This window comes from Aphidius gifuensis, linkage group LG2 (assembly GCF_014905175.1).
Source record: "Aphidius gifuensis isolate YNYX2018 linkage group LG2, ASM1490517v1, whole genome shotgun sequence".
NCBI lineage: Eukaryota > Metazoa > Arthropoda > Insecta > Hymenoptera > Braconidae > Aphidius > Aphidius gifuensis.
The window spans coordinates 6641567-6658157 of NC_057789.1; the positions used below are offsets into that span (position 1 = coordinate 6641567).

Consider the following 16591-nt stretch of genomic DNA (forward strand, 5'->3'; position numbering starts at 1 on the left):
AATCATTGCGAACATTTTGTAGATAAATACTTTGTTTCGCGCGTGCAATATAAAAAAAAATATTGAATAACGAAAAAATTTAAAAAAAAATAAATAAATAAAGAGAAATAAATTGCACACAGAGAGATAGAGAGTGAAAAAGAGATATACACAATACATTTATACTGACACACACTCACATACACATACACGAATACACTCATGTGAATAAAATTCAGTCACAAATATTATATATGTATAAAACAATGGCAGTGTGTAAATTAATCAGATTACATCAGCGATTACGTGTGCCCTTTTTAAATGACGACGAAAAAAATAAATAAATAAATTTAGAGTATAAAAATAAATAAATCACGTACGAAATTGTACTAATTGTCATTAAATATATATATATGAAAAAAAAAGAGAAAATAAAATTTGATGATAAGACATGTAAGAAGTAAGTGTTGAGGTGATTATCGATGTACATACACTGGCAAGAAATTTGTTTGAAGAGTTATAGAAAAAAAAAAAAAAACTTGGTGAAATGATGATTGAAAAAAGGAAAAAAAATTAAAACAAAAAATAATAAGTATTTCTATGAAGAAAAAAAATTGATAAGTAATTTTGTTATATTTGATTTGATTTGTTTAATTTTTTTTTTTTTTTTCTTTCATTTTTATCAAAAGTGATGGAACATATATATATACATATAAAATATATATATACATTTTTTTTCACTACGATAAATTACAACTAAAAAATATTATAATAAACCACCTCGTATTTCCGTAAAAAAAAAAAAAAAGTTGTTTAATTATTTATTATGTTCCCAAGTACTTGCATCCTTGAAAAAAAATAAAATAAAATAAACAGAAAATTAAATCACTGTGATTTTATAAAGTTTGCAATGGGAAGCAGACCAAGATGTCATTCCCGTATGGCTTGCTAATCTAATGTAATTTTATTTTTTATATTTTTTATTTTTTCTCGGTTGGAAAGGCAACAACCCTCTAGCTGCTAGAGGAAATCGCCCTATATACCTTCTGCGACACTTACACGCTTTATTACAACTTGCAAAATCGTTTCTGCCTCTAGAAATGTTTTTTTTTTTTATTTTATATTTTTTTTTCTGTCGTGTTCTAACATCGTTATATACAAGGTCTGTGTGTATATACATATTTACCATGAGACATCATCCAATGGGGAATTGATGGAGGATGTATATATATTGCAGTTTGGACATCTGGTGAATTCGATTTTGATGTGTTTCTGCCTGGGGGTATAGTTTTCTTTCATTGGGGAAAAACTATTTTATTATTATGATTATTATAAGTTGAATTTGGGGGCATGTATCTATTGAACACATGGATATATCTGCACACATTGCTCCCGATGGAATAATCATAATACAAAAGGTATTGTATATTTTTTGAAATTTATTATCATCATCAACACCAACCACCCTCTATATTTTTTTTTCACCTCTTTTAATATCGATAAATAATCTAATTATAATTTTTTTTCTTCAAATTAACTTGAAAATAAATTCTACTCAAAATAAAAATCCTTTTTTGTCATTTGATCAATTCAAAAATCTTTTTTTTCATTTAATCAAACAAAAACTTTTTTAAATCTTTCAAGTTGCATGAATTATGATATATAAAATTTTAGCAAAAAACACTTGTAATGATTTTATTTTTTAAAAAAGAGGTGCAGATCAGTTCAAGGAGTATATGACAGATGTGCACCCACCTTCGTAGGGCGCCAACAAGATCCCCAGGGAATACAACCAGGCAAACTGTCCCTCGGGTTCGCACTTTTATACAACCTCTACATAGATACATTATATGTACATCTTCAAAAGCCTTTGCAAGTCTCTTCTATCATCCTCTTTATACCATTTCATATTATATAAAATCGTAAAAAAAAAAATAAATATATATTCCAAACGATCATTGATCCTTCAGGGAATTCCACTGGGATCATCTTCAAACATGAATTAATACTGAATCATCATTTAAATTTCTTATGATATTTATACAGACTTGAATACTAAATTTAAAAAAAAAAAACTTAATGAATAATATATAAATTTATTTCTAAAAGTAAACAAAACTTGCTAACTATTTTTTTTTCTCGAGGATAAATTATGAATGAATGAAAAATATATTTATTTATATATCTACAACTGTTATAAATTTTTTTTTTTTTTTTGATTAAAGATAAATGTGAAATATAATGCCATCAATGATAAGACTGATAGGCAAAAGAAATAAAGAAAAAAAAAAATTGTGCAAAGGGTATACGCACACATAGAGATGAGATGATTGAGTTAAAAGATAGTGAAAATAGAGAGTCTATCAGGGGTTGAAAAACCATTGACGGGGGGTTTTTTTTATATTTTTATATTTTGAATAAAAGGGAGAAAACAAAACGTGTCATAGTCTAACGCGTTTTATAACTCACGTGTCATTTATAAACACGTGGCATATTCGTGTAGCCGACGGTAAGTATAAATCCTTCTCATTTGCTTGGCGTACAAAACTTGTCGCGCATTTCATATGTGCCTTATACATAATGTATTGTCGTGATATGCCCTGACGAATCACGCCCTGCTTAACCACTAACCCACCATCCTTATCCCCCTTTATGTTTTCTCATATATAGCCAGTATGTATCGTATGTATATAGGGCAATCTCTTCATCCACCGACTGGCGTCTCGAATTAACAATTCTCCATTGGGAATATGAGATATCGTCTCGTATCAAAATATACTTTTGTTCATTCATTGAGTTACACAATACCAATCTATTTTTTTTTTTTATTGACGTATTATTATTTGGTGTATATTAAAATTATAAAATTAAACTTGAAAATTATTATTTTTTTAACTTTAAAAGTTTATAAAAATTGTATCAACTTATATGTGTTTCAAAGTTTTAATACATCCGACGGATCAAAAACTTTATATACAAGGTCAAAAAAATTTCAACTTAAATATACATGTGAGTTGTCTACTGTACGTGGTACAATACGCGCATATAAATTATATGTATATATAAAAGTTTATATAATATATACATTTATGAAAAATGTAAAAGTGAAACAGAGTGAATAAACAGGCCACCGACCGCCCGTAGCTTCTGACTCAAGTCCAAAGGCTTAGACTAATCCACAATCCGGATTATCAAGCGTCTCAGCTGGGCTGGTAGAAAACACATTTGTGATTATTCGCGGCCTCGAGGATATATATATTATTTCACCTCTTTTATTTATATTTATATTTTTTTTTTTCTTAAATATATACCATGGATTTCAAGGTATTACGTGGTTTTGATACTAAGACTCATCAATGTATAAAAAAAATTTAAATTTTAAATTTTTTATATTTCATCAATTTTAATTTGACAATGTCTAACATCATCATCATCATTAATATCATTTTTTTATTATTAACACTATTATAAATTTATTAAAAAATAAATATCAATTTATAAAAAAAAAAATATATTTTGTTTTATAATAAAAATATAATTTATAAATAAATAATTCAAATATTTATTTTATTTTTAATTGATCACTTAATCAAACCTATAATTAAGTTAGTCATTTTATTTAAATTATATATTATATATGAAAAAAAAAAAAAAATTTGATCTGTCAATGAAAATTTTGGTCAAAAAATAAACTGTTCTAAAGAGGGTTAATTATATAAACGACCCCAATTTAAATGTAAAGGTGGCCCAGAGCAAGTAGACATATCTTTATGTAATATTTTTCTACCCCTATAGTTAAATAAAATATATTTCTCCCTTTATTATCGCGTATGTTTACGTTCCAGTATACTGAAATATTTGTACGTATTTTCTATACACAAGAAGTGCGGGGGTGCAAATTTCAAGAACAACGATATATACTATGTAATAAAGAATGAGTGTTTGTGAGAGGGGTTTGTGTATATCACAAGAGATTGTGTATAAGTTTGCGGGAGAGTTAATGTGAATGACGATCAAAAAATAAAAAAAAAAAATGACTAAAAACCTGCAAAAGATGAAAGAAAGAAAGAGAAAGATAAATTTGTTGTGTTTGGTATAGAAAATATATAGATGCGTGGTCCAAAGGGTGGTTTATGAGGGTGTACGTTGAGTATTGTTGTATAAATAGGTTTGGCGGGTTAGGGGTTGCTGAGTTTACCCTCAAGAGAACTGCACATGTCCAAATCGATTATACCGCCCCTTTCCAATTTCTTTTTTTTTTTTTTATTCTTTCTTGTACCTATTTTCTTTCTTTTACATTTATTTCTTTTGTTTTATTCTTTCTTTTCTTTTCTTATTTTTGCATCTTTAATTTTTGCTAAAAAATGTTAACTTTTGATTTGTTTTTTTTTTTTGTTTTTTTAAATTATATTTATACCCATGTGATAATATTTTTTTTTTTTCTTTTATTTTTCTCCCTTTGATAGGGGAAGAAAATCATAATTTGCCTGAAGGGTATGTATAGTACTCGGTTATTTTCAAACCATTTATTTTGTAAACGCGTGCAATCTCAGTGCTTGAACCATTTAATATTTATCGGAGAGAAAGCTAGTCGTGTGGGTGACACTCTCCAAATAATTTTTTTTTTTATATTTTTTTTTTATTTCCTGATAAGTTATCAGTAATAACTAAAAATATGATGTTACTGATAATAAAATTGTGATGAATTTATAAAACTGATAAAAAACAAAATGAATAAATAAAATTTGAATTTTGAATAAATTTTCTTTAATAACTATGAATTATAATTTCAAATGCAAAAAAAAAAAAGTATATATATTTCTTTCAGTCAATTTTTGAAGTGAAAAATATTTATAAAAAAAAAAATAACAAGCATGGTATTATTGTTGAAAAATATATAAATAGAGCTTTTAATATTGATCATTTTGTTGTATTAAAATATTAGGTAACTACATGACAAGCCATGACAAAGTCGCGAGAGTCAAGTGGCATTTATCATGGTCTGCACATACATTGACTTTACCCCTTGACAACTATTAAAACTCATTTTTCCATCCACCACAAAATGTTTCTAGCATCAAAAACATACTTTCTTTCATCTCAATTTCTCTCTCAAAATGCTTTTATAATTTTACATTTTTTTTTATTCTCTGTTTCTCTAAGCACAAATGATATGTCTAGCCTTTTTTTTTTTTTTTTGTTCCTTTATATGTGGACCATGCATTTTCTGTTCTTTGTGTATATATCAACTTTGCAACCCTCGGGTTCACCAAATGACTACACTCGTGTTCAACACACATTTGTATACAAATTCAACATTTCTCTAGCATTGGCCTGCACCATTAACTTTTGAGGGGGGACGAAACACGAATTAGCCGCAATGTTACTGCTGGTAATGTGCAGACTATTTTGTGTGCGGATGAAAATTAGTATTATTATTAGTGAAACGTGCAATTACCTATGTATTTTTTTTTTTTTGCAATTTTATTTCTTTTAATCACAATACTATAGTGGATAATGTTGATGCATCTATTAAACCACATGTACATACGTATGTGTTTATATTTTAGAATTTAAAAAAAAAAAATAAATAATATCTTTTTTTACTACATTTCGTTTATAATAATAAATGCATTCTTAGAATTTCGATTTTCATTTTTTCATCAAGAACTCAACGCAAAAAAAAATATTTTATATTTATTTTTTTTCCATCTTATATACATGGTTAAAGGTAAACACCGGAATGCTGATCACGAAAACTTTTATCGCGTGATACGTCTGATTGTTGAGCAACAAGAAAATTGAGGGACAGCATAGCGTGTCGTTGAAAAATCTGATGAGTCTTGTATTTTCGTGAAGTTGATCTCATTTTATATCACAGAAAAAAAAAAAAAGAAAAAGCTATAACCAGAAGGTAGTATGATGAGTTTAAGGGTAAAAGAGAAAGAAAAAGGGTGATAACATGTTGTAGAAAAAAATTAAAAATATAAATATAAACATGTGTATGTGTGCGAGAGAGCTTTTGCAAAAATATATGCACCAGGCGTCAGCACGTTCAAGCGTATATATATACAACAGTCCAGATACGCCCACCATCTGTCCTCCTATTGCTATACCCTCTTTTTGTCTGAAATATCGCACCCCGTCGAGCACACGAACATAGTCATGACCCTCGTGTTTCTATAAAAGAGGTCGGTGCCACCCGGAGCTTGCAACTGTTTCTTTTTGACTATTTTTTTGTTTTTTTTTCTTATATTTCCCCTCTCTCTCTCTCTGTCTCTCGACATATGACTTGTATACAATTATTTCCAGAAATTCGATTTTATTAGGTCTGATAAAAATTTGTCGTGAAATGATTCGGATAAATACTCGAATTAATAAATCTTTATGAATTTTTTACTACATGTCACATTGAGATTTACAAATAAATAAATATATATTCATTCAGACGTCGATGGTACATGTTGTTATCAAAAAAAAAAAATTAGAGAATTTGAGAGAATAAAATAAATATAATAAAAAAAGCCCAGATAATAAAAATGATTAATCGTATAAAAATTTATATGCAATTGAACTGATGGTGTGTGACAAAAATGAAATAAAAAAATATAAAAAGTGCATGATCCTGAAAATTGTAAGGGGAGTTATTTTTTGACTTGGGTTGAAAAAAAAAAAAAGAAATAATGGGGGAGAAGGCGTTTAAAAAAAGCGTGAAACAGGTGTCCGTGTTTAAAAAAAAAAAAAAAAAAAAGTGGGTGTGTTAAGACCAAGCACCTAGAGGCCCTAGGGATATAGTTCTTGTGTAAAAAAAAAAACAGGGGTGAATATCATATCGCTACTTTATGGTGCGTTATGGTTACGTTGCGTTGTATAATGTTATAATGCTCAAATACAAAACGAGGGTAGAATACACAAGTTGACATGTTAAGGGAGGTAGTTCAATTCAAGGGGTGGTCATCACATAACTGGTAGAAAAATTATGTCGCCAGATTTTACTGGTGCAACGATTAGCATTCTTTTACTTTATAACCTTCAATTTATCACGATTTAATTCCCTTCTGGTGCATTTATATATATTTCACCCTATAATATAATATTCCCCACATATACCTGAATTAAAATATAAAAATAAAATATTATAAATATTAGAAAGTAGCGACGACTATGTCTAGTATATTCAATCGTTTCTTGTTATAAAAAAAAATTTATATTAAAAAAATTCACATAAATAAAGTAATAAGTTTTTGCTTTTTTTTTTTGCATTATTTTTAAACCTTCAAAAAATTAATCCCAATAAATCATCATAAATAATAAAATCCATATAAACTATATACATCCGTCGATCATTAGAACTTCACCGAAAAAAATTAAGAGCATTAAAAATTTTTTGAACTTTAGAAAATAAAAAAAAAAAAAAATTTATTCTCGATCGCACCATGCAATTATTTAATTTCCGATAAACATCGATTTTGAATTTTAAAAAAGCTTCTATCCATGTCCCAAAAAACCAATGTGGGTTCCTCATGAAATTTTTATTTTTTTATCCTTTATTTTTTCAAATATTTATTTATTTATTTATATATATATATTTTTTTTTTCTTTTTTATTCACCAATGAAGATACGATATAGCAAAGAGCGCAGAATCATAAGCCCGGGAATCAAGCGCGCTCCCACAGCCTCCGAGGTCGCGTACTTGGCACAATATATATACAAACATATATTATAAAACAACGGAGCAAACGACTGGAGAACGTCACACCAATACACACGAATCATTCGAAAGAAAACGCCAAGAGAAATAACAAAAATAATATAAAAAAATCATATAATAATAAAAGCCAGAAGAAAACAAGAAAAATAAAAAAAAATAAAAAAAATATAACCAACCAACCAACCAACAAATAAAAAAAATAAATAAATAAAAAGTATTAACAAAAAAAAAGTGCGGGCAATGGGAGGAAGAGAGGAGGCTTGCAGATATGACCCTATGGCCCAGCACGTACGGGGCCCGTAGACTGCTGGGCCTGACTCCCGTATACAAGTTTATACAACTATAGATATATACATGTACAGCCAACTCTTTATATGCATCTTTTTTTTGTTTTTTTCTTTCTTTTGCTGGTTTAACTGCAACGCCCAGAAGGTAAGCCTGCGGCTGGAATACAAGGAGGGCCCCGGGTCCACCTCCTCAAGCCTATATTTATCCTCCTTCTTTATACCTCTCTTCCACCGTTTTCACTCTTGATATGCCTGATGCATCAAACCATCTACATGTATATATAAACTTCCTTAAGAATCACGCGCATTTTACCAATAATATCACAACCACAATCACTAACAGTACATGCACTTCAGTACCAAGAAGAGAAAACACGATCATCATCATGTTCTCAAGAAGCTGCACTTTGTATAAGAATATGATTTTCAAAAATTTTATATTTATTGCAAGTATTAGTGGTGGTGGTAGTAGTAGTAGTAGGTTGAGATATAACGTCCAACATTATTTTGTTTCGACGACCCAAAGAACAAAAACGCACGTTGATTCACTCGATCGTCATACTGATGTATATATTTATATATATATATATTGTGGAACAATCTTTCTTTTTTTATTATTTTGTCTCTCTCTCTCTCTTTCGTCTCAACAACAAACCGGGATGTATTATTATTATCCGACATTATCTATAATTCTGAGGTCGGGCAGGAAGCCCACTTAGGGTTTGTGATAGCCCCCGTGATTATAAACTCTCTCGGTCCCAACTTACGTATACACCTTTGCAATATTATATTCACCCACACATAAAATATATATATTATAAAAAAAAAAAAATATTATCCACACATGTATACACACATATTTATGTAAATACACTTGATGGAGCCAAAATACAAAACATTATCATCAATATATACAAAATTATTTTATCGAAAATAATATACAAAATTATTTTTCAACATTGTATATATAATACTAGCCGTGAAATGTAACATTAAGTATTGCAAATTATTTATAAAAAAAAAGAAAAAAAATATTAACAAAATGATAATAATATTTAATATTTTTTTTTTTTGTTTGAATGTAGTCGTTGTTGTAATGTTGTTGTTTCACAGGGTTTTGAGACATTTGTATCGAGTGCATCCGGTCCCGATTAAAGATAACACCGCCATTTGGTTGTACGAGAAAAAAGATCGGTCAAAATGATTGAGGTTGCATCGGAAGAAAAAAATAAATAAATAAATTTATATAGAAATTCGATGGATCGGGTTTCAATTTTTAAACAGGAAAAGGAAAGATATAAATGAATATAAAGATTTATATAGAAAGTATAGCCATTTGAATATGCCCTCGAGGCACAACAGTAGGCACACGGACCAGCCCCAAGACTGGCTACTTCGGTAATAGGCTCAAGACGATTATTAACTTTAAAATGCCGGAAACCACTTATATGCTACACCAACAGTTACCAATAACTATATACATAATAATTATAATAATAATAATAGCAGCATCTATGCACATCAAGTTACGTATGGTCTTTATTGTTGGGCCCTACGGGTCACCAAGATATACCACACCCAAGACACAAGGCCGCACACAACTCCATCAAAATGCCCCAGAGACATTAACCAACACATTATATAATAAAATAAAGAAAATAAATATCGTCAAATTTTAATAAATCAATAAATTATTTTTATAGAAAAAAAAAAAAAAGGAAAATAACAACAAATTTTGTAATCAATATGTTGGATATAAATAATTTAACTTGCTACTTGTAAAATCACTTGATCAGTTTGATACAGATCATCAGTTGAAATCACAAATCATGATTATAGTTCAAGAGTGTTTATCGCAGCAAATCGTGCATAGAAATAGAGATGATTTAGTTAAATTTGTCTAGATAATAAACTAAAATTAAAAATTAAAAAAAAAAATATGACAAGCCAAGTGGATATAGCTAATGCTTAAGGGTACAAATATGCTGGTGCGTTTTGCTACTGTGCGTGACGAAAGAAGGCGTGTCAAAATTAAACGCTAACTTTTACTCATTGTGGCTTCCGTAAATATATTTTCATCTTTTGATGATTCTATATATTTATGTTTATTTATATATGTTTATTTAAGTGTATATGTATTAAGAAAGAATTATATTGATACTGATGGTGAGCTGTCCAAGTCAAGTTATATTTCTTTTATTTTTTTTTCATTTTGTGAACCTTGTAATCAAATAATTAATAGACTGTGCCGAAAATGGCTGAGTGTTAATTATGTGTTTACATTTGATTTTTATTCAAGTGTATTTATTATTCTTATTATGAATGATATTATATGGGCTACCACTACCTGCTGCATTGAATATTAATTTTTTTTATTGTAATTTATGCCAATAAAATCATTTTAGTCTTCAAGTCATCGTGTCATAAAACCTGAAGTTGTTATTTTTATGAAAACTGAATATATAAAAAAAAATATTATTAAAAAATATTTATAAACAATATCAACCGGTAAAGTGTCACTTCAAGTTTTTAAAACTCGCACGCAAAAATACTGATTGCAAATATATTTTCGACAAGCGAAACCTTCATCAAAAATTATTATTTATTATATTGTTTTATTTAAAATTCAATTTGTCATTTTATATGTATTGTTTCATTTTAAAATAGTAACAGATGAAATCGTAAAAGTATATACATATGTATAATCAAAAGTTCTATACACTATTCATAATATTTTTTTTATGGTTTCATTTTCTGAATAATATACAGTCTATAACAACAATATGAAATCTATTACTTTTGAGTGTTATTCATAATGAAAAATATATATAAAAATAAAAATTGTAAAGCTACTTTGTTGTTACTTATGAATAAATATATATTATTTTTTTAAATTATTGTCATATTTGATTTAAAGTACTGATTCAACTTGCAATATATATATCGAGATTCAAAAAACGAGACAGCATTGATGTCTTTATTATGCAAATATTACAGGTGTGTCCTCCAAAAAAAAAAATAATATACAAAACACAATGAAAAAAAAAAAAGTCTCCACGAAAAAAATGAATAATAATAGTAATAAAAAACAGATAAATGATTTAGAAAAAATAAACAAAATAAATTTATATTATCTATGTATAAAAATGACATAGTTTTTTTGAAAAAAAAAAAAACTAAAAGATAAATGACTGCCACCCTTGAGTTTATAAAATAAAAAAAAAAAGTAAATTCAGTAAGAAATGACAAGTGTCAATCTTGGTGTATTGAAGATGTTAATAATATATTGTCATATATATTTCAACGATAGGTATCTGACAGGTTGCCCCCTGTGGTTCTTCCGGTGATCAAAAGTCATCATCTGGTTAGAGCTACCAATGTCATAGCCATTTCATAGCCCCACTGTGGTTTTACTAACAAAAGATACTTTAATTTTTTTTTTTTCAACCCAAAATAAATGTTGCCTATAACTGATACTCGTTGACAAAAAAAATTACAATTCAACCAACAATATAAACAAACAATAAAAAAAAAATTTCATAAGACAATTAACATTAATATATGAATCTTGACTTTTAAAAACAACAATTTTCAAATGTTAAAAAATCAAATAAACTTTCTTTTGATCAATGAAGCATCGAGATTTCACCCTCCCGACTCTTCCTCTCATTTCCAAGAGACTTATCATTCGTCAGATTTCTAATAATCAATAAAACAATTTATAATAAAATAAAAAAAAATATATATACCATTATAAAAAAGGAAAAATAATTGTGTTAACTCCAGTGGAAAGAATAGAGAGAAATTTATACATGTCTGGTATAAATTTAACCGTGAAATTTTGGATTAGCTACGAAGATGAGTTGAAAATCACCCAGAGATACCAGGATAAAAAAAATAAACGATCGACACATATCAGAGAAGAAAAAAAAAATAAAATTCGAAACGATAGTCGATGTTATATATAGTATAAAGTAGTCGATTGATATGCCAAGTATACTAGGGGATGTAACCTACCGACCCCCATACATGTACGCATACTGCAGAATCATTGATATGGTCAATGTCGAAAACACGCGAGCCTCGCGGGTAGCCACGTGGAAACGTCATCAGCAGCTGGATAACTCGCGGCTTTCTAGGGGATGCAGAAAGACGTGAAAGCTGCAGGAGAGAAGTGGTTAAACAGAGAAAGGGAGAGAGAGATAAATGAAAAGAGAGGGAGGAAAACTTAAGGGAGTATTTTTTGATGGTCTTCCAAATAGCAGGGCAAAAGTACGAAGGGTATAACTGGTGTGTATACCTTTGTATATATGTAAGTTGAATTTGTGGTGATAGTGGTGGATAAATATGTGTGTTGGTATTGCGTATATGTTTTGATGTCGCATTTGGGGTGAAAAACTTGGGTAAAATATTTTTTTTTTTTTATTTTTTGGGGCTTCAATGTATTTTCGGGGTTGGTTGCCTTCAACGTTTGCACCCCTTAAGTCGCCTCGGGCGCAACCACCAAAACCCTACTGGCAGAGCTTATTTCACGAACGACCGATCACCCTCTCGACTCGACTCAACTCGGTTCACGTGAGTCGGCTTCAACTTTAGACGAGTAAAACTATATATACATATTTAAATTTACATATTTTGATATATCTATATATAATTTGATCAAACTAACGAGACATGCATGGTACAGGTAAAAGAAATTATAGCTTATTATATTTGTTTGATTGTATATATATATAGCTATGTAGAAACATGTACAAATTTGCAATGATCAATCGGAGTTGAAATTTTAATTATAAAAATAAACATTTGAAAATAATGTTTAAACTATTTGGCATTGATATGAAAATTATGTGATTATTAAAATTAGATAAGCTGGAATAGTTTTTAATTAAAAATCATATTGTCAGTTGATAAAAAAAAAATTTCTTTTTTTATTTTTTAAAATAGTTTATTTATTTTTCAGTTTTCTGTTTATGACAGGAAAATTTCTGGCAAAAATAAAGCCTCAAGCTAATACCAGTATATTTATTTAATGAAGAAGAATGTACATAAAGATATTAAAGTTTGTGGTTTTAATGCAAAAAAAAAAAATGAATAAATGTCGCTCGAAGTAGATAAGAAAACGAAAATTAAATAACGTACGGCCTTGAGTCGTCTTCTGTATATCTATATATATCCAGAAGAAGGCACTATTCAATCTGAAATCTCCAACGTGGGTGCACAATAAGCCCAGCGTCAAAAAGAAAAATAAAAAAAAAAATGACAACAGAGAAAAAGCTCGCAAAGGTGAAGATAAAATTGAAGAGTGTGCGTGTGTATACAGTATAGAAGAGCTTTATTCGTATAAGCAAAAAGAAAAAGAGAAAAAAATTATATATATATATAAAAAATACGAGATTGAAAAAAAAAGGAAAAAAAAAAAAACTGAAATAAAAAGAAAACTATGTATATATAGCGTCAACGATGGCTTCGACACCCCTGGTGCACACGGCTGAGATGGGCGCACGAAGGGTCGAGAGAAAGAGGGATTTTGCGTTATCTGGCTGGTCCCAGGCCGTCATTGAAGCTCGCCCTTCGGGAATATAACGCGAAAGATAAGCACAACCCTGCGTTCGCCCACCCGACCTTTTCTCTCCTACTACACCCTCACATTATATATATCCTTCCCACAATGTGTCCCCCTCCTTCTCTTTACCATGCATAAATGCAAAAAGATCTTGATATGGGCTACACACACATACACATTAGATCCCTCAAAATACTCCAACAGACTAGACTTGAGGCAGATAGCCATGCGTATACCGTCAACATCAGTCGTCTACTCGGATAACGGTACATGAAAAGGTCCCCATTTTCAACCCCATGGGACTATTCCCTTGTAACTTATGAGTCAGATTTATCTGCACCCAGTCGGTGACTGATCGTCTCAAAAATTTCCCCCCACCCCCATACACTGCCGATATCATACATATACATCCTCTGACTTTCCACCCACTCACTCTTTTTTTTTTTTCTTTCTTTCTTTCACACGACCCTTATGTATATTATATACACCACCCAACTCGTCGTCGTATCTTTATCACTTCTCTTGTCTGCCTATGCTGAATTTTGAAACTTTCGAGCGAGCAGAAAGATATATTTCTATGATAACAGTCAATCTATATATATATAGTTTTTGGTAGATGTATATTCATTGCAATTTTCAACTCTGCACTGGTCCACTAACTTTAACGAATATACTGGCTATCATTGATCACCTTCACACTTTCACAACTTAATTCAATGTACGTACACTTAAAGATATCAGTTAATTTTATTTTTTATTATTATTTTTTTTTATATTGATTATTGACATTTCAAGGAGTTTCTTTTATTTTATTTTTCTAAACATTAAAATATTTATAGCTTTTGTTGGTTATTATTTATGTTGATAAGTATTTATTAAAATTATTGAAGTATGTTTTACAATACTTTTGTGCGTCATAAAATTCATCATAAAAAACATTTTTCTATTTATTTATTTTTATAAAACTTGTTATATATATATTCAAGTAATTTTTCTTTTTATTTTTTTTTTGTTTAAAATAGTTTGAAATGTTCAACAAAAGGAGAACAGAAATAAAAAATTTAAAAGTGTAAAATGTTGATGTGTATATATGAATTCATGTTGAACAACATCTCGACAGACGTGTGTTGTATATATAGTAAAGGTACATACAGTTGTAACACTCGTCATGGTGATTGGACGAGACGAGAGAATACGCAAAAGGGATGTAATGTCATATATGTATATCATATATGTGCGCGCCCCGTCACAGGCATAAACTTGGTTAATCAAGTGGAACTGTCTGTCGGGTAACTTCGCGGGCATAGGACAAAGGGACGAACGAATAAATGCCAACATACGTCCGGGACATGACCAGAGAGACAGGTGGTACACTGTTCATGTTGACCGCAATGTTTTATATTTGTTTTTATTTTTCAAAAATAATTATTCCAAAAAAACTTTTATATATTTTTTGATTTAGGAATGGCTTAGATATTTTATCATTTTATAAAATTAATTTAATTGAAATTTTGATACTAATTTTGGAAAATATATTTGAACCATGTAAATAGGAAATTGTGGAAACAAACAGATGCGTTCATATAGATGTTGAATACACGTCTGGCGTGTGCTTGAAATTTTCCCGCAATCGTCTTGTGAATGTTGAGAATTATTTCAAAATTGTAGAGGGATAAATTAGAGGATAAAGAAACCGAAGAATTGTGTGGGCGAGAACGATCGGCATCCAGATGACAGAGCCATGACCTAGGAAATCCCACGAAAAACTAGACTACGATTTGTAGTATAACAATTGAGGCCGTTCTTCATATTGGCATCAACACTACATTTTGCCTTCGAGACATGAGAAATTGATGTTGGCCAGACCGCGTTTTGCGGTCGTTGTGGTCGTTTTTATTATTATTATTTTATTTTATTTTTTTTCTCTTTTATTCATTGGTTTTATTGTTGATTTTTTTTTATTTTTATTGTTAGCTGATCGAGGGAGGGTGACCTTCAATTCCCAATTGATGGCTACGTTCATAAAATCCCAAGACATTATATTCCCCGCAATTGCCTTAACATTTTTATTATTTTTTATTTATATATTACATATGTATGTAATTTTTTTTTAATTTGAAAATTAAGTTTTAACAGAAATTTTATTGGAAAATTTGTTGTTTTAAATTCAAATTGATATACATGTATTTAATATGATATTTGATATTTAAAAATTTGAATTATTTTGTTGATATTATATTTGATATCCAATCGAGATTATATGCTGAAATATGAATATTATTTTTTTATTTATCATGTAATAAAAATTCAAAATCAACTATATATATATATGGACTGCCAAATAGCTAAACTAAAATTCCGACTTAATCTATTTTCAAAATGACTATTAATCTATTTATAATATTTTCGATAAAATAATGAAATTGTCATATGATGGATAAATAATTTCAACACAAAATCAACCCTCAAATAATTCAAATTGTGAAAGAAATAAAAAAAAAAAAAAAAAAAAATCAATATGTTGTGTTGTATTTCATAAACAAAAAACCAATCAGTTGTTAAAGACACTCGAGTATATACATACAATATAGCCGATAGCGCCTTATTCAGTCTAACAAAAAATATAAAAATAAAATAATGTTTTTCGAAACATGTCAACAGGTCACGATTTATAAAACAAAACTCTCCCTCGACGTCCAAATACAAGTCACGAAAAAATGAATATAAAAACATATATAAAATAATGGGTGTATATAAAAATCTACAAATATACATAACGAATTTACACACACACACACACACAAATTTATAAAATATATAGAAGAATAAAGTGGTGAAGGCTAGAAGAAAAAAGAGATGAGACGATGCTTGGTACACTCTCGTCTCGTATAGTCGATGACTAGTGATGTTTTCGAGGGCGTCGGCAAAACTTCAAGGACTGCTGACTCGAGGGCCAGAAACACTCGCGGGCCCCTAATTATCGCCCCAGGGGTTCCCCTTTTTCGGACACGGGATCTTTCTATATATACCCGATACAAAACTGCCCA

General features: G+C 29.3%; 1 long non-coding RNA gene across 1 annotated transcript in view; it reads right to left on the reverse strand.

Moving 5' to 3' along the window:
* LOC122848742 overlaps window positions 1-16591 on the reverse strand; it is a 48467-nt gene that overhangs the window by 8392 nt on the left and 23484 nt on the right. The window lies entirely within an intron of this gene.